Source organism: Plecotus auritus, assembly GCF_963455305.1.
Source record: "Plecotus auritus genome assembly, chromosome: 5".
Lineage (NCBI taxonomy): Eukaryota > Metazoa > Chordata > Mammalia > Chiroptera > Vespertilionidae > Plecotus > Plecotus auritus.
The window spans coordinates 139,901,550-139,924,930 of NC_137776.1; the positions used below are offsets into that span (position 1 = coordinate 139,901,550).

Sequence of the window (23,381 nt, forward strand, 5' to 3'; positions counted from 1 at the left end):
TATATAGCTTGATATCTGGTATTGTGATTCCTCCAACTTTGTTCTTTCTCAAGATAGCTGTGGCTATTCGGGGTCTTTTTTTTTTTTTTATAAGCCTGCCCATTTTAATTGGCCATTCAACCACCACATGGAAGGAGCTTAAAACAGGGAATGCTTGGCTCCTCAGAACTTTGGGGCAGGCTTTTGCTTCTAGAATAAACATCCTGATTACGAAGGGTTTGCATGCTCCTTTAAGTGTCAAAATTTATTATAGCCACTTTTTGCATAGAAAACTTCCCCCAAGTTATCACAGCCTTCCCTGATTTTCAAAAAGGTTGTGCAGAATAGAGTGTATCTTTTTTGCTATGATAAATTTATAGCGTTATTATCCATTCAGGGCCCCAAGGCTCTTGCCCCTGAACTAAATGGCTCCACGTAAAATCTTATCTTCCTTTCCTTGATCATTTTTGGGGGTGCTGTTTTTGTGGCTTTCAGCTGTGATTGCCCTTTTACTCATTGTTTGCTATTGAGACTCTGCTGTAACCTTGGGAGCCAGATGTTTCCATATTGTCTGAGTTGTGTTCCTCCAAGAGACTCATATAATGCATTGAGATGGACTAAAAAAAAAACAAAAAGGAAAAAAAAAAAAAGCAGTTTTTGAAGAAGAGCCTTAAGAGGTCTAGTTGTAAGGCAAGCAAGCCAGCTTTAGATCTTTCTCATCCACTTACTCCATTGGCCAATAAAGAGCATGTTTTTCTTATGTCCCAATTTTGTGCTGTTCAGATAAATAAAGTGCTGGCTTTTTAAACGGAGATATTTATTCATGGTTTCTTTTTCCTTTTTATGAAATATTTATGTGTTTACTACACTATGGTCTAAAGCATGCTTTCATAGACTTGTTCTTTTAACTTAAACAGAGTGATAATTTATGGGTGATTGGTGACAGTTTTCGTTTTTAGTGTTATATTCCTTGAGAGGTTGTAGATTACCAAAGGTATTTCTTTTTCCATTGGAGAAATTGCACAGAAAAATTTCCCAAGTTTCCTAATGGCCATCTTCTATTAGAAAACAAACTGTAATGCCCTCAATAAAACAAGAAAAGTGAATATGAACGATCTTCCTAATTGTTAAGGAGTGACATGTAAACCAGACTGTCCTTAGGCTTATGAATTCATTATATGGAAACAAAAAAAAAAACCCACAATAGCAGTATTGCTTTGGCAAGCTATATTGAAATGATGCCCTTTTATTGTTTTCCCCAAGACATGTAGTTTAAACAGAATGGTGAAGATTTATGGGAAATGAAGTAAATGGGAAATCAGTCTCTCATTACTCAGGTTTAAGAGAGAAACATAACTATTGCTTATGGCCGTTTATAGAAAACAGAATGGAAATTCGGCTCTTAGCTTTGTGTACAGTTGGGCTTCATTATTTGGCTTTGCAGTTTCTCAGAAACTCCCTCTCCTGCGTGGCAATTTATAATGTAAACATGATGCATCGTTTCATTTTGTGCAAACTTTATATAAGGAATAGTCACTTTCTACATTTGTCAGAAGACTTCTGGAAGCTTTTTGTTGTATTTCTTTTATTATTTATTTTTGCTTCTTTATTGGATGCTTATAGATGCCACACAGGTCTAAAAGTTATACTGTTAAATAATTATTTGAAAACTGATCCGGACTAAGGCCCTGATCCAGAGCTCCAAACCAGAAGCAGAAAGAAAAGGGGGTTGTGGGCTGGAGGATATTCCTCCAACTTTACCAAAACCCAGAAAACCAGGATCCTAAGCTCCTTCACTGGCCAATCAGGGTGTAGGCATTGTCAGGAACCAGCAATGGGCTGGTGAGAACAGCCAGCTGAGTCCAGACATGGATAAAAGTAATTGGAAGGAGAGGAAATGGACTGGTACTGCCCAGATGTAGATAGGGTCGCAGAGTGCAGCTAAGGCAGCTGCGGGGAGGAGAGGGGTTGGGAAGAGGTATTGCAGCAATGCAGGAGTGTGGCCCCAGGGGCCCTCAGATTGTGGGTCCTTCTGGTGAACTGGAGTTCCTCGCCCACCAGCTTGGACTTAAGGTCTCCTTGTAGACCAGGATACCTGGAGGCCACTTGGGTATAGTCTGCTTCTCACACACCCAGATTTTCTTGTGCTACCTGCTGAATGCATCTGAAATGATGGCTGAACAGCATCATACCACCCTCAAAGTCATTGATGGCATCTGCCAGGGTGTCAATGGTCTCAATATCCAGGTGATTGGTAGGCTTGTCCGGGAAGAGCATGTGAGGGTCCTGCCAGGCCAGCCAGGCCAAACACACTTGGCACTTCTGCCCATCAGACAGGTTCTGGATCTGGCTTACCTGCTATTTCCAAGTGAGAACATATTGCCCAATGATCTTTCTTAGTTGTTTTTTTTTTCTTCTCCTTGATCTCTGGGTAGCAATTCATCATGTACTCCAAAGATGAGAGGTCTAAGTCCAGCTGCTTGTGTAAATGTTGATGGTAACACCCGTGCGAGTGTTTTCACTTCATCCCATCTGTGGGTAGTAGCTCTCCAGTTGGCAGCTTCACAAGAGTTGATGTCCCCGCTCCATTGGGCCCTACCAGAGCCACTTATGTGCCAGATCAATGCCAAATTCTAGATTGTTGTAGATGCAAGGCCCGTTTGTATACTTGAAGCTCATATTCTGCACCATAATGATGGGAGGAGGGATCTGGCCACATGGTGGGTAATGAAATGACAGTGTCTTGTAGGTCACAACCCTCTCTATCAGTTCCGATGCCATCATTTTCTGTATTCTCCTTGCTCTGGGCCTGCCGGGCCAGCTTAGCACTGCCTAGCATTGTAATTCTTCATGTATACAATCTGATCTTGCTCCCAGTGAGACCTCTTCATCTGGTTCCTCCAGCTCCAGCCCTGTCTTTATATACTGATCATAATTACACATGTGACAGTTCAGTTTCTTGTTGTGAATGATGTTGGTATAGACACCATTCAGAAAGTCCTGGGAATGGCAGTCGAAGACCAGAATGTACTTAAAAGTTTTTTAGTTCCTCTTCCAACCACACACAAGCATTGGGGCCCAAGTGGTTGGTGGCTCATCCAGCAGCACCAGGAAGGGCTGAATGAAGAGGACTCTGGTAAGAACCACCCTCATCCTCCAGCCCCTACTGAGGCCTTTTAGTTTCTTGTGTGCACGGCAGGTGTGAAACCCAGCCCGTGCAGGATCCGTGAGGCCCTCCCTGCTTCAAGGTCCTTTCCCCATGAGCAGCCTTATTTCTGGCCAAATTTTAGTATTTTCCCATCTCTTGCTTTCTGGCCCATAACATTTAGAACAGTTTAATAACTCATGCCTCACTCTCTTTCAGTCACTCATCTGCTCTTGTGATCCCAACTCTTACCTCTATGAAAAGTACCTCTATTATGAAATCTATACTTGCAGCTGTCACCTTTTTAAAACCCAAATACATCCCCCTCCCCAAATTCTAAATTTTTATCAGGTATTCTCATTTTTTAAAAATCTACTTTTGTAATTTTACTGGTCTTTTTATTACTGGTTTCTGTGCACTTAACGAGTCCTGAGGAATTATAAAAATACGTTCTCCTCTATTCTCACTTATATTCCTCGTATTAACGCTTCTTACCTGGACTATGGTAGCAGCTTCTCAAACAGCTTTCATATCTCCCTCTATGACCATCTTTAATCAATTATAGTACCTGCTACCAGAGGTTATAATTTTGTCCCCCAAATCCTTGGATACTTTACGATGTCTAAAATCTAAAGCCCTGGTTTGGTTCGTAAGACTATCCCCAGTCTAGCCCTCGTTGACATTCATCATTGTCATTGTGTGATGGTTGTCCTTGTAGTTGTATAGTAGTGACAGCAACTACCATTTCTGATTCCTTACTCTGTACTGGGCACAACACATAAAAATACATGAATTCATAAAAGTTAGTGTATTTTGGAGCTGTGCAATCTGATATTGAAGAGGGTGGGTGTGGATGGGAAGAGATTGGGTTGGAGGGGTATACTGGAGCCAGACCATGGGCATCTTGTCAGACATGCTAAGGAGTTTGAACTTTTCTTCTATAGGCGATGAGGCAACAGCTGGAAGATTTTCATGGACGAGTGGTGAGCTCATGTTTTATGTTAGATCAGCAACATGGATTATAGTTTGGGAGATGAATGAGAGGAGAAAGGGATTGGAGACAAGGAGACTGGTGGTAAGAGATATTATGAGGATCTAAATTAAGGTAGTGAGGATGGGGAAAGTGAGCAGATTTGAGATTTAGGAGGGGGGTTTTATAGGACTTGATGACCACTTCCTATGAATTTTGAGGGAACGGGAGAAGTAGAAGATGATTCTCTGGCTTCTGGCTTGAGTGGCTGAAGAATGATGATGAACTGAGAGTGTGTACAGGGAAGAGGCAGCATTTAATGGTGGCAGAGGCCATGATGATGCATCCGATTTTGAACATGCACTTGGTAAACCTGTGGGATAACTAGGTGGAGTGCAGCTGTAAGGAGAGAGGTCCATGATGGAGATACTGGCTATGTTATGGTCTGTGGGCAGTGATTCAAGCCATGAGAGTGGAAGCGGTTAAGATACCCACAGGACATCCAGGTGGAGGATCTAGAAGGAAGGTGTATGAGCATGGATGGAAGGAGACAGGTCCCTGATGGAGAGAGAAAGTTATGTTCTCTCACCAGTGATTATGGCCATGGGATTAAATGAGACTTCCCTGGAAAAGTTTGTAGACTAAGAAGAGAAAATATCTGAGAACAAAATCATTTCCTGATTGTTATTTGTAATATCATTTCTTCATATTCCACTTTTGTCTTACCAAATCTTCTGTTTTCTTCTCTGTTTAAGGAAATGACATCAGATTTTCATGATCCCACACATTTATCACAGTTTTGGAAGGCATCTCTGATCCCCACACTTGCCTGGAGAGATTTCTCAGGCACACATCCCCTGTGGAAGTCTTGCTCTTACGACTCTTTTGCAGCTTCTCTTTGAAGCTGACTTTTCAGTTGCTCTCTGCTTATCTCTCCCAGCAGACCAGAGTCCTGACAGCTGAGACTACATCGCCCACTTCATGTTTCCCACCCAGCCTCTCAGCTCAGCGTCCTCTGCACACCAGCTGCTCCTCCTTTTCGATTATTTTTTTTCTCCTTTAGCAGAATGAAGTGAAAAGGGAACAACTCAAAATTCTATTAGGATTTATGTCAGTTAATGTACCTGAACTAAATTGAAAATGCCTGCTTACAGTATGTTTGTAAGAATATTCTATTTCTCACTAAAAAAATAAAGAAAGAAAAGAACTTTAATTTGAAAAATGGTCCACAAAACCCACTCCTGTTGTTTATCCTTCTTGTCAGAATTCTTGTCATTTATCATTCCCACTATTTGAAACTTTCAGAGGAAGAGAATATATCTTTTGGCAGCTCCACTACTATTGCTTATTGTGAGCCGAGTTTATCTCCTGGTTTCATTGGGTCAAACTTCCTGTTGTTTTTAAGTGACACTTTGCACAGGCTGAATCTGGATGCAGTGAGAGCTGTGGTCCAAGAAGCAGGTATTCTGGCTTACCCTGCCCCTCTCCTGACACTTTAGTGACCCCTGATCCAGTGGCTTGACCTCTTTTGTACCTTTTTTCTTTCCTCATCTATGGTATGAGAATCTGTACACTGGCTCCTGGACTCCTTCAAAGGCATGATGTGAAGCAGACAGAATGATGGCCCTTGAGGTCCTTTAGAACAAAAGCATCATGCACATTAGAGAATTTATTTCATAAGAATTGCAGCAGGAGGTCAGGCTCCAGACAGCCACCATTATAACCCATGGGTAAGCAGATCTGAAGCAAAGCATGTAACATCTGCTGTGATGAGGTTCCCATAAAAGAAGAATTCTCCTCCCCTATTCCCAGAGGCCAAGGGTACAAGGAGACACTTTACTAAAGTTCTTATTAGCGTTCCACAATTTAAACATATCCTCATCATGGATGAGGAGAGCAATGAACTTTTATCTTTAAAAAGAAGTGAATCTTGGATATAGGTTTGTTGAAGAAAGCAAAACTCACATTTACATGTTAAAGAAAAACAGTGCCGGTGGGCAGCAAGTAATTCATATGATAGAGTCCAAAGTAAGAAATGATGCTCAATGTATTAAACAAGTTTATTGCTTTTTCAGTTTAGATTATGTGGTTTATGGTTGTCATCATCATACCACACAGAGTGCTTAACACTATGCCTTACATTCAAAGATAGTCAGTGCTTCAGTTGGTTCCCATTTAGATGAACTAAGAGAGGCTCCTAGAAGTCATCTAGAAAGCACTTTTAACACCTGTGGAATCTTAAAGGCTGTTCGAAGTTAATTGGACATCCCCCAAATGCTAATGAAACCTTCAAATAATAGTAGAAATATTTGAGGACCTGTGTCAAATGGCAGAGGGGTTTGACTGGAGTTAATGACATAGATAATACCTGACCAAAATGAGGGGAACGTGTGGAGTTATTAAACTCATGTATTAATTCTGGTAACGTTTGTAGCACCATAGAATTTATTTTTGCATAGATAATCATGTTGCCTGTGATTAAAGACAGTTTTACCTAAAAAAAATTTTTTTTTGTTGGAAACAAATGAAAATTTAGTAGTAAGCACTTAAAATTACAAAGGTAATGAACAGAGGAATTAAAATGATAATTGATAAAACTTTGGGTAGAGGCCAGGGGGCAGTAGGAGTAAAGTCCCTGATAAGAATCATGAACAACAGATTTAAGCATGTTATCAAGAGTTAAAGAGATAACTACCAAGACAGCGAAACAGAAAATGTTATGATTGGTTGTCTTGGGTGGAACTAGTGGTAGGAACAGGAAAATCAAGAAATGGCTGTTCTAGACTCAGACACAGAGAGCTGACTGGTGGTTGCCAGAGAGGAGGGGCTTTGGGGAACTGGATAAAAGAGGTGAAGGGATTTAAAAGTACCAGTTAAAAAGTAGTCCCTGAACTGGATGACTCACAAAATAGTGATGAGAATGTGAAGTACAGCATAGGGCATATCGTCAATAATACGGTAATAGCTATGCGTGGTGCCAAGTGGGTACTGGAGATATTGGGGGGAACACTTTGTAAAGTATATGTTTGTCTAACCACCATGCTGTACACCTGAAACCAAAACAAAATAATACTGAAAGTAAACTGTAATTGGGGGGGGGGGGGAAGAATGCCAGAATTACACCTGAAACTAATGTAATGTGTGTCAACTGTAATTGGAAAATAACAATTTATTTTTAAAAAAATGGCTCTTCTCACAAAGTCCTTTATATCATTTACTATATTACCTTATATATGCATTTTTATAGAAACAAAGCAGTTACATTGGTAATTAAAACATAAAGATAATAAACAACACGAAGTAACTAAAATGGGTAGAGGGTAAGAGACGAATATTATAAAATAAGAAATACTGTGGACACAGTCTATATTTAGAAAGTTGTGTAAAGGAAGGAGGGGCCCTAACATGACATTCATTGCTGATGATTATCTAACACTTATTTGGGTGCTTGCTTTACTCCAGGTACTTTCTAAACAATAAGCAGGCATTAACTTGTTGAGTATTTACAGCAACCCTTGGGATAGGTACTGTTGTCATCATTTTATAAGTGAGGAAACCATGGAGCAGACATAGTAAGTATGTTACTTGAGGCCACACACCTGGGTGTCTAAGCCAGGTTGTCCAACTCCAGAGCCTTCTCTCTTAGCTATGAGACTGTAGGTTATGTCTCAGGGTAGAGCCATGGGTGTGACACCTCACAGTGTATACAGTGCATGCTCCTTGACCCTAAGGTGACTTGACTGTTCCTCTGAAACTGTCTCCTAAAGAGGTACAGAAGTCCCCTTTTCCCCCTGGGAGATACATTCCAAGACCTCCAGTGGATGCCTCAAACCCTATCTATACCTTTTTCCCTATGCATACATACCTTTGATAAAGTTTAATATATAAATTAGACACAAGAGATTAACAACAATAATAATGAAGTAGAACAATTATTACAATATACAGTAATAAAAGTTATGTGAGTGTGGCATTATTAAGTAAAATAAGGGTCACTTGAACACAAGCCCTGCAACATCCCAACAGTGGATCTGATAACTGAGATGGCTACTAAGTGACTAATGGATGGGGAGCATATACAGCATGATACACTGGACAAGGCGATAACTCACGTCCCAGGTCCCAGTGGAACAGAGCAGCAGAGAACAAGATTTCATCACACTACACAGAAGAGGACACAATTTAAAATTATGAGTTGTTTCTTTCTGGAATTTTCTGGAACTCATACAAGTCAACACCAAAGAAACAAAGAAACAAATACTACCAAACAATCCAATTTAAAAAAAAATGGGCAGAGGACTTGAGTATTTACTTCTCCAAAGAGGATGTATACTAGTAGATGGCCAATAGACATTTGAAAAAATGTCCAAGGTCACTAATCATCAGAGAAATGCAAATTAAAACTTCAATGAGATATCACCTTACACCTGTCGAATGTCTATCATCATAAACCTACAAATAACAAGTATTGATGAAGATGTGGAGAAAGGGGAACCCCCATACACTGGTGGTGGAAATGCAGATCGGTGCAGCCACTATGGAAAACAGTATGGAGGGTCCTCAAAAAATTAAAAGTGGAGCTACCTTATGACCCAGTGATTCCACTTCTGGGTATATATATTGAAGAAACCCAAAACACTACTGCAAAAGAATATATGCATTTCTATGTTCATCACAGCATTATTTACAATAGCCAAGATTATTTACAGTTACCCATCAATAGGTAAGTGTATAAAAAAAAGTGGTGGTACAGCCCTGGGCAGGTGGCTCAGTTGGTTGGAGCATAGGCCCATACACCAAAAGATTGTGGGTTTGATTCCTCATCAGGGCACATACATAGGTTGTAGGTTTGATCCCAGGTCAGGGTGTGTACAGGACGCAGCCAGTCGATGTTTCTCTCTCCCACTCTCTCCTTTCCTTTCTCTAAAAAATCAATGGATAATATCCTTGGGTGAGGATTTTAAAAAAGAAGTGGTGGTACATATATGCAGTGGAATATTACTTCTCCGTAAAAAAAAAAAAGAATAAAATCTCACCATTGGCAACAGCATGGATGGACCTAGAGTGTATTATGCTAAGTGAACCACGTCAGTCAGAAAATGACAAATACCATATGATTTCACTTATATGTGAAACTGAAAGAACAAAATAAATGAGCAAATAAAATAGAAACAGACTCATAGGTACAGAGAAGATTGATGATAGCTAGTGTGTGTGTGTCTCTGTGTGTGTGTGTGTGTAGACTGGGTGAAAAAGGTGAAGGGATTAAGTACAAATTGATACTTACAAAATAGTCACAGGGATATAAAATACAGCATAGGAAATAGAGCCAATAATATTGTAATAACTATTTTGCCAGTGGGTACTGGAAATATAGAGGGGATCACTTCGTAAAGTATGTGATTGACTAAATACTATGTTGTACACCTGAAACTAATACAAAATAATATTGAATGAAAAAAATTTAAAAGCCTATGTAAAATAACTGGGAAAAATAGATACAATATTATGCAAGACTATTAATCAAGTACACTGTTAAGGATGAGAAAGCAGAGAGTACTTTTGTACAATTTGCTTTAATGATTTTGTTTATCTTTTTGTGTACTTGGTTGCATATGAATATAATATGAAGAGTATGAGAATATAATTCACATTTGAAAGCATATAATAAGAAGTAGAAAATAATATGCAAGGTCAAAATGATTTGGAGTACCTGATACCAATAGTCAGGAATTGGGACACCAGGGGCAATCCACTCTATGCTTCCAATAGAGGTCAGGATAGGGTAATTGAAGAAACGCGCCTCACGCCTAACTGGAGCTAGCATCAATTCCCAAAAAGTGCGCTCTATTAGCAGATGAGATTTATTTTTTGATTAAAAACCCTAAAGAAGATGTTAGGTCTGTTTCCATAGCCCATCTTTAACTAGAACATTTTTTTATTCCATAAAAAAACAAATTTCTTAATTTTTAACTGATAACACACCCTTAAAGTATGGTTGTGTACAACTAAATTCCAGAAAATCAGAGAATTTCAGTAAGCCCAACGCAGGTATTAGAATGGAATTTGACCTGGACTATGTTGAAAAGTGCAACTCTTGAGCTTGTCACATCCGGCTGTATTGAAACTAGACAGTCAATTCCAAGGATGTCATTAGGTCTTTAAAATGGGCCCCACCCATTCTATGTATACACAAAGCACAAATACAAATCAGCTAGGATGGAAACAGGGAAAGGAATAATGGATTTCCTGATTGCTTTGAATTTAGGATGCACCTCCAGTATTCCTCCTCTTTTCATGAGAAAGGATCGGCCCTGAGATGGGGCCACACTGGGGCACTTTCCTTTCAGTCTTAGGACAGGAAAGTGCCCGATCTGGGCTTGGAAGCTGCTTCTACTCACCCTTCAATCATTAACAAGTTAACAGATATGACCTCTGTAGTCATCACTGTTAAGGAGAGTTACCTTTAGCACAAGCCTATGCATCCTTCTTAATATGTGTGATAATTGAGTTTCAAGGGTCATGTGTCATGTTTGAGTTCTGTGTTAGAATCTTAGAGGCTGTTCTAGAACTCGTGTCTAAAAGTTGTAGTATTTCCACTTGACCTCAGTTTATGAATATCTGATCCACCAATACGATTTCTGATACTCCTGATGCCTGGATAAGAGGAAAGGGAAGTTGAGGAGAGGCGAACTTGACATTCCAATGTGTACAATGGACAAGCTCTAAGGTTGATCCAACCCCCTTTGCTCAGCAAAGAATAGCCTCTAAATTGAAGTTGTGGTTGCCTCGTTCAATAGTGTTTTGAGAGGATTAACTGAGATAAGGTGATATAGAGAGCAGGAACTAAGTAAAAGCTATTTTCATTCACTTTTATAAACAAAGCTTTCTATAAGGTGCTGAGGGCAATGGGAATGACATTTAGAGTGAGGGGTTGGGGTGAAGAGACAATTACAAAACCAATTAGTGGTCTTCATTCTCCAGGAATTTATAATAGACTAGTGACCTGGTGCACAGATTCGTGCACATTGAAAGGAAATTAATTAGAAGGTGGCCAGTGGGTAGGACTGGGCAAGACAGGCCCGCCACATCCTGGAGCCAACCTCCCATGATCCCTCCCCAGCATCTGCGGAATGAGCGGGGTCCTTCCAGCAGGTGGGGTCCCTCGACTGGCCTGCGGGGATCGGGCCAAGACCAGCTCTCTGATATCCCCCGAGGAGTCCCAGAGGGCGAGAGGCACTCTGCAAAGTTGCTGTTGTACAGGGTGCGCAGTAAACCAGATTTGGGGCCGACAGTGCCCCAGCAACAGCATAACCCATGGCCAAAGGTGGAATCGAGTGGCCCAGCGAGGAATCAGGCTCTCTCCTCTCTGGTTTTGGGGTGCGTCACCCAAGAACCGCCACTGCCAAGTCACTGCAGCTCTGCAGCTCCTGCGTTGAGCGTCTGACCCCTGGTGGTCAGTGTGTGTCATAGCGACTGGTTGGATTGTCGGACACTTACCATATTAGCCTTTTATATATATAGATAGATTAGAGGAGCCAGGCAAACACATTTAATTAGGGGAAGATGATGCAATCAAAAGAAGGCTGGCAGCCCTGACTGGTGTTGCTCAGTGGTTAGAGTGTTGGCCCAAGCACTCAAGGGTTTTGGGTTCAATTTCTGGTCAAGGACACGTGCCTGGGTTTTGGGTTCACTCCCCACCTTAAGTCGGAGCATGTGCAGGAGGCAACCAGTTGATGTGTCTCACATCGATATTTCTCTCTCCTACTCTCTCTGAAAGCAAAGGGAAAAATATACTCAGGTGAGGATTAACAAAACAAAACAAAACAAAACAAAACAAAATAAAACAAAACAAAATGAAGGGTGGCAAAAGTGTCGAATGGGGCAGAGTTAGGGTAGAAGCCAGCCTTGGGGTTCCAAATTAAGCTTCTGGTGTGTGTGGTTGTTTTCTCCAGATCTGAAGATAGGCACAAGAGCTAACACGTGCTATGAAATTGCTCTGAAAATTACACTTTAAAAAGCGATAAGATGTTAGAATTATACTCCTTGCTTTTGAAAATGGCCTGTTTTTCACTGTTCTTTGGGAAGTATTTCATAATAAGCAAATTGCAACCATCGCTTTAATGTGGGTAAAAGGAGGCTGGGAAGTGAGGAAGCTGACTTTCAGCTCCTTCCAGCCCACTTCATCCTCCAGGGACGCTGCTCCCACAACCATGCCCTTGGCGGGCTCTGGTGAGCTCGTCCCAGGGTAGACTGCTTTCTAGAAACTCCTGACACTGGAATCAGTAGTGAGGTGGTGGAATTAAGCATTTTATGTATACCTCTGTTATGGGACTTAGCACCTTTCAGGTATGTTTTTATCTTCTCGGCTGGATTCTAAGTTCTTTGAGGGAAGAAGGATCTTTTTTGTTTATTTTTAATAAATAAAACTTTGTCCGAAACAATTTCCTGTACTCAAAAAAAAAAATGACATGAATCACTCTTGCTTTTTAATAATGCTATTCAGGTGTTTATGAAATTATGTATTCATTTGGTTTGGGCATATTGGGTATTCAAGGGAAATTCATTCCTTTATCATTTCTAACTTATACTCTGCCAGTATTTTCCCTTTAGTCCACCTGGGTATCCGCCATCGTAGGTTTCATGTAGTCTTCATACATATTTCTTGGGAAACTCAGAGCTATGGCCCTCAGAAGAGAAGATGCTGGTCTCAAGTCTGATAGCTAAACCAGACACGTGGGCCTGGTAAACAGAAGACAGTGGGGTCTGAAAGAAAAGAACACGTCTAGCAGATGTTGGAAGGCCAGTGTTCTCCTGGTCCAGGCTTTCTGGGAGAGCTCGGAGCTGAGGAACAGCTGGTATAAGCATAATGAAGAGGTCTGTCTGCCCCTCAGGCAAAGCCTGGTAATTCTTGGTTGGATGGAGTGGGCAACACAATTGCTTGTTGGCGCCGTGTGCAGGTATTCTTTAAAGGCTCATCATCTGTGGTGTTGCTGCTGGTGATGGAGAAGGAATTGGAGCCCTTTCCCAGTTTTGATGCTTTGCACCTGCTCTGGAGCTCAGCACCTTTTCCCCGTAGTAGAAGGAAGGTTGTTGAATCTGGCCGTGGGCCATCAGACAAATGTCAATACTTATGGATTGTGTAATAGAATTTGGTGGTGACTTATTTTTAGAAATCTTTTGAGAAGCTGATCATCCAAGCACGAGCTCACCAGTGGGAAATGAGAAGCAGACGACGGAAGAGAACCTGGCTGTATGTTGTCCATGGTCACACCGAGTGGGGCTGGGTTCTGGTTATTCCTCTCGCACAGTGCCTTCTCTCTCTCTGCCTAGCTTCCTCAGAGCATATGAGCCAGCCTGGCATTGCATTCCAGACTGTACAGACTTGCATATTTTGGTTTTCTCTATTTGTTCATTCTGTGTTCATAAGTGCTTCTAACCAGTCAATGTGTGAAGAATGAAGACTAGCCACAGTACTTCCTAAAGACATTTTTAAAAAGTACCTTCTTGCCCTGGCCAGGTAGTTCAGTTGGTTAGGGCATCATCTCAATATGTCAAGATTGCGGGTTCAATCCCTGGTCAGGGCACATACAAGAATCAACCAATGAGTGCATAAATAAGTGGAACAACCAATGCATATTTCTCTCTCTCACCCATTGTCCCCCTCTCCCTCTCTCTCTAAAATCAATCAATCAGGAAAATTTGTTTTAAGTGCTATGTCCCTTGAGTCCTATAGTCTGTGCTGTACATAAACTCTGTGTGACTTTTAGGTTTGGAGAGGGGTTGAATCAAAATTTTCTCAGTCAGTATGGGCTCCACAGATCCAAGGTTTTTAACTTTCCTTCTGCACTCATCACTTATTAAAATACCTAGACTCTGTACAGGATCATTTCACTGGGCAGTATTTATTTGGAGGCAGACTAAGAGCTTGAATTTGGGTTCTAATTCTGGCTCTGTAACTTCCGTGTGACCCTGGGAAAGCCACTCAACTCCTTTATTTCTCACTGTTTTCAGCTACAAAATGGGGTAATTATTTCCTACCTCATTGAGCTGTTGCAAAATAAACACTCAGCAGTAAACACTCAAATATTTGCTAATGTTTACTGGACAATTGTATGATCAATAAATACATAAACTGTGTGCGGAAAAGTAGATGAAGTTCACCCCAATGAAGAGCTTACAGTGTAGTTGAGAAGATATGCTCATGAACCATGACCAATAGTGCTGGGAATGCATAGTAAGTAAGGCATGATTTATACCAGTTCAGAGGGAGCCCCGGCCAGTGTTGCTCAGTGATTAGAGTGGCAGCTGGCACACAGAAGGGTCTCAAGTTCAATTCCCAGTCAAGGTCATATACCTGGGTTTCGGTTCGCTCCCTGCCCCAAGATGGGACATGTGTGGGAGTCAGCAAGTTGATGTGTCTCTCTTACATTGATGTTTCTTTGTCTCTCTCTACCTCCTTCCACTCTCTCTGAAAAGCAATGGGAAAAAAATTCACATGTGAGGATTAACAACAACAAAGAAAGAGGTCAGAAGAAAAGATCACAGCAGTGTGGGAGTCACGGGATTAAGGAAGCTAGAAGAAACAAGAGAACAGGGAAATGTTCTAGGTGGGAGGCAAGGACAAGAACAGAGGCTCAAAGCTGCCGCCAGCTTATCTCTCCTGCTTGGTTAAGAACTTGGCCGTAAGGACTGGTGGTAGCAGGCAGGTGAGGCCAGACTGTGTCCAGTAGACCAGATCTAGAAGGTCCTACTCCTTTTCTCCATCCTCTTTTCTTTAACGTGGTGACTGATGCTTGTTCCCATGGCTTCCTGTTCAGTTGGTCCTGAGACTACAGGAATAGGAACATCTCTCCATCTGTGGAAGAGAAGAGGAGAAACAGGATTGATAAAGGAGAAAGAACATGTTTATCTATAAATCTACACTCTGATGAAGGAACCATTCTGAAGAGCTTTGGTGAGGCTAAAGGGGAGAAAAAAGCCCATCAGTTTGATTGATGTGGAGACTTTCTGCTAACCAGACAGATGGAGGCTAAGGCGGATAATACCTTGTTGACACAGACTGCAAAGCTAAGGAGGCAATAGGAGATGACCATCTCAGCTTCTGCTGGCTGGGTAATTGGGCTAAAAACAAAACAAAAAAATCTAATATCTTTTGGGCTTTTTTTTTTTTTTTTTGGTCCCTTCTCAGAATACAGCAAAGGGAGGTACTATATTGGACTTAACACTGACCACTGAGGAAAGAATTACTTTACGATGTAGAAGATGGAGGAGCCTTTGAAGACAGTGATCATGATCTCCTGGAATTATTTTGAACAAGCTTTTTATTTTAGGGAAGAGTTTAGATATGGAGAACTCTTGAGGACATAGTACGGAGGATTCTCCTATACTTTACACCAGTTTTCCCTATCATTATCTTACATGAGTGTTCTACTTCTGTCCCAACTCATGAACCAACATTGATACCTTATTAACCACAGTCCATGCTTTATTCAGATTGGCTGGTTTTCCCTACTGCCATTTTTTTCTGTTGTTGTTGTCTGGGGTCCCGTCTGGGATACCACATTACATTTAGTTATCATGTCTCTCTAGGAGGCTCTATTGGTTGTGACAGTTTCTCAGGTTTTCCTTCTTTTCAATGACCTTGACAATTTTGAGAATCACTGTCAGGTTGTTTATAGACGGTCCCTCAGTAGAGATTTGTCTGATGCTTTTCTCATGGTTAGACTGAGGTTAATGTGTTCTGGGGAGATTGGGTGCTGTTCTCATCACATCATATCAGAGGTACACACTATCAACATGATATCACTGTTGATGTTGATCTTGATTACCTGGCTGACGTAATGTGTACCAGGTTTCTCGACTACCTTTCTTTCCCCCTCCCTTTCCATACTGTGCTGTATGGAACAGAGTCACTGCGTGCCACCCACCCTCAGGGATTGGGAGTTCTGTTCCTCCTCCTTGAAGGAGGAGTATCTATAAACGTAGGTGAAATTCTTCTGCATGGGAGTTTTGTCTGTTCTCCCCCTTTGTCTATTCAGTCACTTACTATATAACTACTGGAGACCCAGTGCATGAACTTCGTGTGTGGGGTGTGTGTGGTGGGGTGTCCCTCAGCCCAGCCTGCACCCTCTCCAATCTGGGACCCCTCGAGGGATGTCTGACTGCCCGTTCTGCATTACTATTTATTGCTTAAAGATGTGTTTTCGTGGTTTGTTATACAATGACATTTTGTATTAATTTATTTACTGGCTGAACTTTGTGAGTGAGTGTGTGTGTGTGTCTAACTGCGTAGTATGTGTGGTATGTAATTGTATTTTGAGAATAGCTTTAGTTTGTTTTGCTTTTTAGTTGTGTATGGAGCTATTAGAATAGAGACAGAGTAAGAGAGTAAGGCTAGCATTAGTAGCTGACATATACAGAACTGATTTGCTTTTACTTCTCTAGAAAGAGAATGATCTTCAAAATGAAAAGGAATTAATTAAAAGGGATTTAGAAGATGGATAAAGGAGCATCTGGGTAATTTTAATGAGTTCACAATCTAGAGCACACTAGATTGCGTCACAGAGTGTTGAAGGAATTAGCAGATACCATCTCTGAGCTACTGCGGTGATCACTGAGTAAATCTTTGAGAGTGGGAGAGGATCCAGAAACCAGAGACATGCAAATGTTCTGGAGATATATATATATATATATATATATATATATATATATATATATATACACACACACACATATTTGATTTCAGAGAGGAAGGGAGATGGCGAGAGAGATAGAAACATCAATGATGAGAGAGGCTCATTGACGGGCTGCCTCCCGCATGCCCCCCGTCAGGGATTGAGCCTGCAACCCAGGCATGTGCCCTGACGGGCAACCAAACTGTGATCTCCTGGTTTATAGGTTGACACACAACCACTGAGCCACACCAGCCAGGCAGGATAGCTTTTGAAAAGGTTGAATTCCTAAACCTGTCAGTGTAGAAATGCTCCCTTGCAAAAATTCTGAATTACCATCATGTAAACGATTTATAAGTCCATAGAAGAAATTGCATTGATCCTTAGGAACCAGCATCGTTTTGCTAATATGTAGTGACCATTCATTTCGTTTTCTTTTTAGATAAAGGTTTTAGATTGGTACTGGAAGAGAAATCCATAGACATCAAAGCATTTGAGAAAAATATCTTATAGGTCTCCTTAATGCACATAATAGAGAAAAATCGGAGGATGAGAGGATAATTAAAGGAATTCACAGCTGATTCTATTCCTGTGCCATAGCCCCGTTACTGAGGGTCAGTCAGCCTGCACAGAAGTTTCCAGTGGCAGGCCCTCAGGTTTTTCTTTGTGACAGCTTAAGAAAGATCCTTCAGACTTGGATAGAAATCTTAAAAATCCATATATTTTGTGTGGCTGGTGACACAAACTTCAATGGGTTACTAAACCTATAGACTAAATATTCACACAATGAAATAAATACCCGCCAGCCATGAACATGGGCCAAGACAACTAGGTAAATTTAACAGAAATAATGAGAATTTTTAAAATGTTGTAAATTGAAACTAAAGTTGATTTTCTTCTTATTATGGCTTTCCTGAATTTCCCCCAATTATAAAATAAAGCAATAGTGCTCATATAGTGAAAATGATTACTTCAAGTTAATTCAGATGTAGTTGGGAGAATTCTGGGTTTGTCGGATAAGGCTGATATGAGAGTGTGGCATAATGTACAAAATGCTGGAATGAGAAAGACCTGGTGCTAACCCTGGCACTGCTGTGAGCTGGTTGTCATCTTGGGCAGGCAGTTGGTATCTTTCTGGGTCTGAGTTTTCTTATCTGAAAGTTGGGGATGGCAATGGGGTGAAACTAACCACTTTGCCCCGTTCCCGCCCTTGTGTTCTATCAAGCAGTTACAAGTTCATTCTCATGTTCCTCAGTAAGTGTGGCCAAATTTCTAAATGGAACCTTCCAATTTTTTTTGTATTAAACAGACCCTTACAGGCTCCACTTTCTGTTAATCTACAAATTCCTTCACATCTCCCTCCTTCAGGGTCCTACAAGACCATCCTTATTCTCAACCCTTCAACCCAAGGTTAATTAAGCGCTGTACTTGAGCCCAGTTTGACCAAAGAAAGACTACATCTTTTCTTGGTTAGGGCTCAGGCCCTCCTCCCGGGATTCCGGACAAGAGTGGGGCCTCTCCTTCACAGCCCAAAACCAGCTCCAGGACTTCACTCGAGGGGCACTTGCCTTCAGCACCTCCATTCTTCATCAGCCTACCCCAGACTGTCCTGGGTACCATCGACTCCTGAGCCTGACACTCCCAGCAGTTCTCCCCAACACCACTACTTTGATTTAGTTGTAACCATAGTGAATGTTCAATTTAAAATTTTTAAACTTCATATTTTCCCCCATATGTATCTTCATGTGATCATTTCTAAAGGGGTTGAAAATACTTTCCATGCCTTAATTTTCTCTTGCCTAATTTCCCCTGATGTTAGTCATCCAATAGGATCCAGTGTTTTTATTTTTGCTCTTAGAGAACACAATGTATTATATATACCTCTTCATGCAAAATCTAGTCTTTTGCTTCCTTCTTATTGGACTGAATTCTCAGAGTTGAGAGTTTCTGATTGAGGGGTACATTGGTATGGTCCTTGCTCCATTTGGGGGGCCTTTATTTTGACTGATAAAGAAGAGAGATCACTTTAGCACATTATTGCCTTAAAACTTTAAAATATTAAAGAATTTAGCATTTACAGCTACACATGTTTCAATCTCCTTCTAGGGCTTTCCTCAATGCCCTACTCCCACTTTTGGTGGGAGGAATGTTGGCAACCTGAGATACCCCAGGTTGCAGCACCTGGCAGCCTGCTTTTCCCTAAATTTCTCCCTGGGTTGCTTCTACCATGAATTCTTCCCAATGTCAGCATTTCCACAGCTCATCTCAGGCGCTCCCTGCTCTGCTGTATCTATGCATGCTCTAGGCTTTGCCTTCTATTCATGTGACATGTACAACTAACTTCAGGTTCTAGATCTAGTTAATTACTGGTAACCGGTGACCAACGTATTGCCCAGATGCCTGCATGCTCTCTGACTGCCATAATGTATCATCTTGGGTTCATGTAGTATGTTTTTGGGCAGGAAATGAGCTACCTGCTGTGACCACGGGTAGAGTCTCTTTGCTTATCGGAAAAACAGTTCTTTGACTTGTGAAGTGTGGCCAGTCCTCTGTTCCTGTGTCCTTCCAGGCCACCGCCCACCCCTTGCCTAGAATGCGTTCCCAGCCAACCAACTCGCGATGAGCAGGGCAAACTGGGAAGCCACTTCCAAGGCTCCTCTGTATGCCTGTTTGCATTGAACGTCTGACGCTTATCCCTTAGGAAAAGAAAGATCTTAGAACTGATCTTTCTGTCAGACTTAAGCAGTGCTTTGTTGTTAATAAGGTTTCATATTTACAAATAGGAAGTACTTAAAGCCCTTTAGGATACAGGTGCTTTTGAAGAAGGACTTCAGTCTGTCTGCTTTCTATACATATTTTGGAGCTGGATAAAGATTAAGTAGTTCTAATGCAGCATGATACTGTGGGATGGAAGTTAAGTGGCTGTTATATATGTAGTAACAGCAGAAGACAGAAATAACCTGTTTCTTCTCTATAGTCACAGAGATGCCTGCCATTAGGACAGAGGTGCCTTCTGATATATTTTCATCTTGCAAGTCTCCAAAGTGGGCTTCTATGCAAAGCAGGAGTGAAAACTTCATCATTGGAACTCTGGTTCAATAGCTCTGATGAGGTCACCAGAGGTCCTTTAGCAACCGAATTGTTTGCATGTCATAAAACGATGATATGACTCTAGACAAATATTGATTTAATGAGAAGGTGTGCACAGTAAAACGTACTCCTTCCTTATGGAGCATTTCCTTATGAAGTTCATTAGTCTCTCACTCTGGGACACTGTGATATCATGGGAGCGGCACAGACGGTAAATGTCACAAGATCTAAGTTCAAGCCACCGTTTGGCTAGTTGTCAACTGGTTGTAAGACTTCAGGCTCATAAGTCATCTGAGGGGCCAGAGGAGGTTTTCCTACAAAATTAAGAGAGGCTGGGGGAAATGTTGAATGAAGTCATTTCTAAGGATTCTAACTTTTAGCTTTAAAATTAGCCCAGCCGGCGTGGCTCTGTGGTTGAGCATCGACCTATGAAGCAGGAGGTCACAGTTCAATTCTCGGTCAGGGCACATGCCTGGGTTGGGGGCTTGGTGCCTAGGAGGGGGTGTGCAGGAGGCAGCCAATCAATGATTTTCTCTCATCGTTGATATTTCTATCTCTCCCTTCCTCTCAGAAATAAAAATATATCTATAGTTTAAAACTATTTAATTAGTGTTTCTAAATGCCATTTTACCTCTTTTTATATAATTACTTTCTCATTTAACCAAACAGAGACAATACAGAAATTATAAAGTAAAAAAATATCCTGTGTTTTCGTAACACAGACAAAATAATTGTTAAGGTTTTGGAGTATTTCCTTCCACTCCAGTCTTTTTTTCTAAATAGATATAAATAAGAATTTGTAAGCTATCTTGTGTCTATGCAGAGTGGGGCAAAAGGAGGTTTGCAGTCGTGAGTGCATGAAACACAGTTTATTCTTGTATTATTATTTATTAATTATTGTATTCCTTTCCATATGAACAGCTATAAACCTACTTTTGTCCCACCCTGTATATTTCAAAATTAGAATCATAAAAGTCATTCCATAAAACATTTCACATTTACATTATATCACGAGTATTAGTCATGTCATCTGAGTAAGGCTTTGAGCTTTTATGCAAAATCAGATTCCCCTGGTCATTTCTGCAGTTTCTTCTAAATTTTCCTACTGGAGACAAAGTTGTAGGCACTCTCCAAGCTAAGCACACTTGGCTTGTGAACATCCTGCAAGTCCAAGCAGCCAGTGTAGGCCATTTAGAGAATAAGCAGGAGGAAATATTCCAGGGCACTTTGTACCTCTTCATGGGCAGAGGCGCCACAGGCAGGGGTCAGCGTGAGGAGGATGAAGGACCCCTAAGACGTTGCCTGCATGGGACCCACCGGTGTCTCGGGATGTCCAGGAGTAGTTTTGTTTGTGCACAACCAGGTGAACGGGGCTGACACTGGACAAAGTGGTAAAGGAGGGAAACTTGGTGACTGGGGCTTTCGTTTCTGTGTCCTGCTCACCCCACATGCTAATAGTAGTGCCTCCTCTCTCCGCCCCCAGTTATCTTTCTCCTCCCTGGGCCTGCGGCATTTTGTTCTTGCGGCAGATAAACTTCTTATCGCACATTAACTGGAGGTTTTTTGTGGCAGTTGTAGGGTGTGGGGAGGGCTAGGGTAGGTTATAAGAAATAATAAATTTATATCTCCTCACTTTCTACATCAGGGAATCTCAGAGTTGGAAGATAATCTTAACTAAGGTGAGAGAGAACAGGTGAAAATGAATTATTACTGAATATTTAAAAAATAATTTTCTACTCTTCTTTGTGTGCATGTAGTATTTTTGTAATTTCATTGTTTAATTACAGTTCACATTCAGTATTATTTTGCATCAGTTTCCTGTATTCAGCATAGTGGTCAGATAACCGTATACTTTACAAAGTGATCCCCTCGATGTTTCCAGTACCCACCTGGCACCATGCATAGTTATTACAATGTTATTGACCCTCAGACTGGTTGGCTGTGAGGAATGACCCCAACCACAGGGGACAAGCTGCTCTGAGGGGCTGACCTCACGAAGCAGAATTTGCCCTGGCATTGTGTGGTGACTGCAGAAATTTCCCTTCGGGTGTGCTGCTTGTGGATCTAATTGGGTTATGCTCTGATATGGTCTGCAGCCTGCTCTTAGTGTGTTGGTTCTGGTGCCTCGTGGCAGGGACTCCAGTGCAGAGCAATGTCAGATGCTGCCTGTTACCAGCCCTGGGCTGCATGTTAGGAGCTACAAAGCAATCCAAAGATTGTGGCTGTTTCTGCGGGGCCTGGGTGCATGTGGGAGGGGTCTAGCTGTGTACTGAGGCTGGCTTCCACCAGTACGAAGCCTGGGAGGGCAGGTCAGCAAGGCCCAAGGCACCCCAAGATTTTCCTCTGCCTGCCTTCTGCCTGTTTGGCTCAGTCACTGAAAGAGCCTTTGGAGATACATGAGTTACATGAGGTAGGTTCTCCGTGAGTCACCAGGTACAGGCAAGTGGTGTTCACCAGGTTCATATAGATTCAAACTTGGCACTAGTGGTGAGTTTGAGGCTACTCAGCAAAAGCCTCAGGATAGACCAAGGCCAGCTGCCACCACCTGGGACTTGTGGATCTTTTCAATGGGGCAGTTTGAGGGAGCTGTCAGGGTGAAGCCAGTAGAATAAAATGTGGTGGTGGGGAGGAAGGGCTCTGCACAGGAATGTGAGTGCCAGTCAGGGCGTGCAGGGGTGGGGTGCGGGGAATGGTCTTCGCTCTAGAGCCATACAACTCAGTCTCTCTCTCCCTGTTCATCTCTGACACTGCTGGAGTCTGCTCTGACCTCCTCAAGAGCCTTCCAAGAAAGACGGCGATGCAGGCCCAGGCTGGCTACAGCCAGCAGACTCCTCTGCAGTGTGAGAGCTTGGCAGGGTGGGGCCACAGGGAGTTGGTATGGTGGGGCTAGTGGATCTCCAGTGGAAGGACAGTGCTGGTTGGGTGCATGGGAAAATCAGCCCTTGCCCTAAAGCCACTCTATTCAGTCTGTCCATGTGTGTCTCTAACATCCCCTGAGTCTGCCCAGGCATCATTGAAAGCCCCCCAAGAAAGTCTGCTGCACAGGCTCAGGCTGGCCCCAGTTAGCGGGCTCCTCCACAGGTTGGAAGCCAGGCAGGGAGGGCCACAGAGATTCGGGAGGGTGGGGCTAGTGCACTCTCCCAGGCCAGTGCTGTAGGGAGGGGGGAGCTTGACCCAGGAAAGATTGTGTCTGTGGGTGGTGTGGGAGAGGGACTCAGCACACGGTCAGTGGTGGCTACCCTTCCAGCCCATTCCCTAAAGCCATACAACCCAGTCTCTTCCTGTATCACTTCAGTCTGCCTTCCTTTCTCCAGAGTCCAGGGTAAGTGACCCAAAATAGAATTTTGTGCATTGGCCCTTTAAGAGGGCATCTGGGTTTCTAGCAGGCTCCCGTCTCTGCCTGGTAGCAGAATCCCCACTGACTTTTACAGTTATGTGTGCTCCTCTTGGCTTTGGTGCTCCTGTTGGGGAGCCGGGCATGGGACTGAGACCCCTCGCTCCTCAGGGAGGATCTGTGCAGCTG

General features: G+C 42.2%; 1 protein-coding gene and 1 pseudogene across 2 annotated transcripts in view; one reads left to right on the forward strand and one right to left on the reverse strand.

Annotated features, from left to right (window-relative positions):
- PIP5K1B (phosphatidylinositol-4-phosphate 5-kinase type 1 beta) overlaps positions 1-23,381 on the forward strand; it is a 307,693-nt gene that overhangs the window by 12,909 nt on the left and 271,403 nt on the right. The window lies entirely within an intron of this gene.
- On the reverse strand, positions 1,921-15,388 carry LOC308248324 (ATP-binding cassette sub-family F member 2-like; annotated as a pseudogene). Its single transcript has 3 exons — positions 15,345-15,388; positions 14,849-14,952; positions 1,921-3,217 (listed from the first exon to the last, which is right to left on the reverse strand). The product of its transcript is annotated as an ATP-binding cassette sub-family F member 2-like (transcript).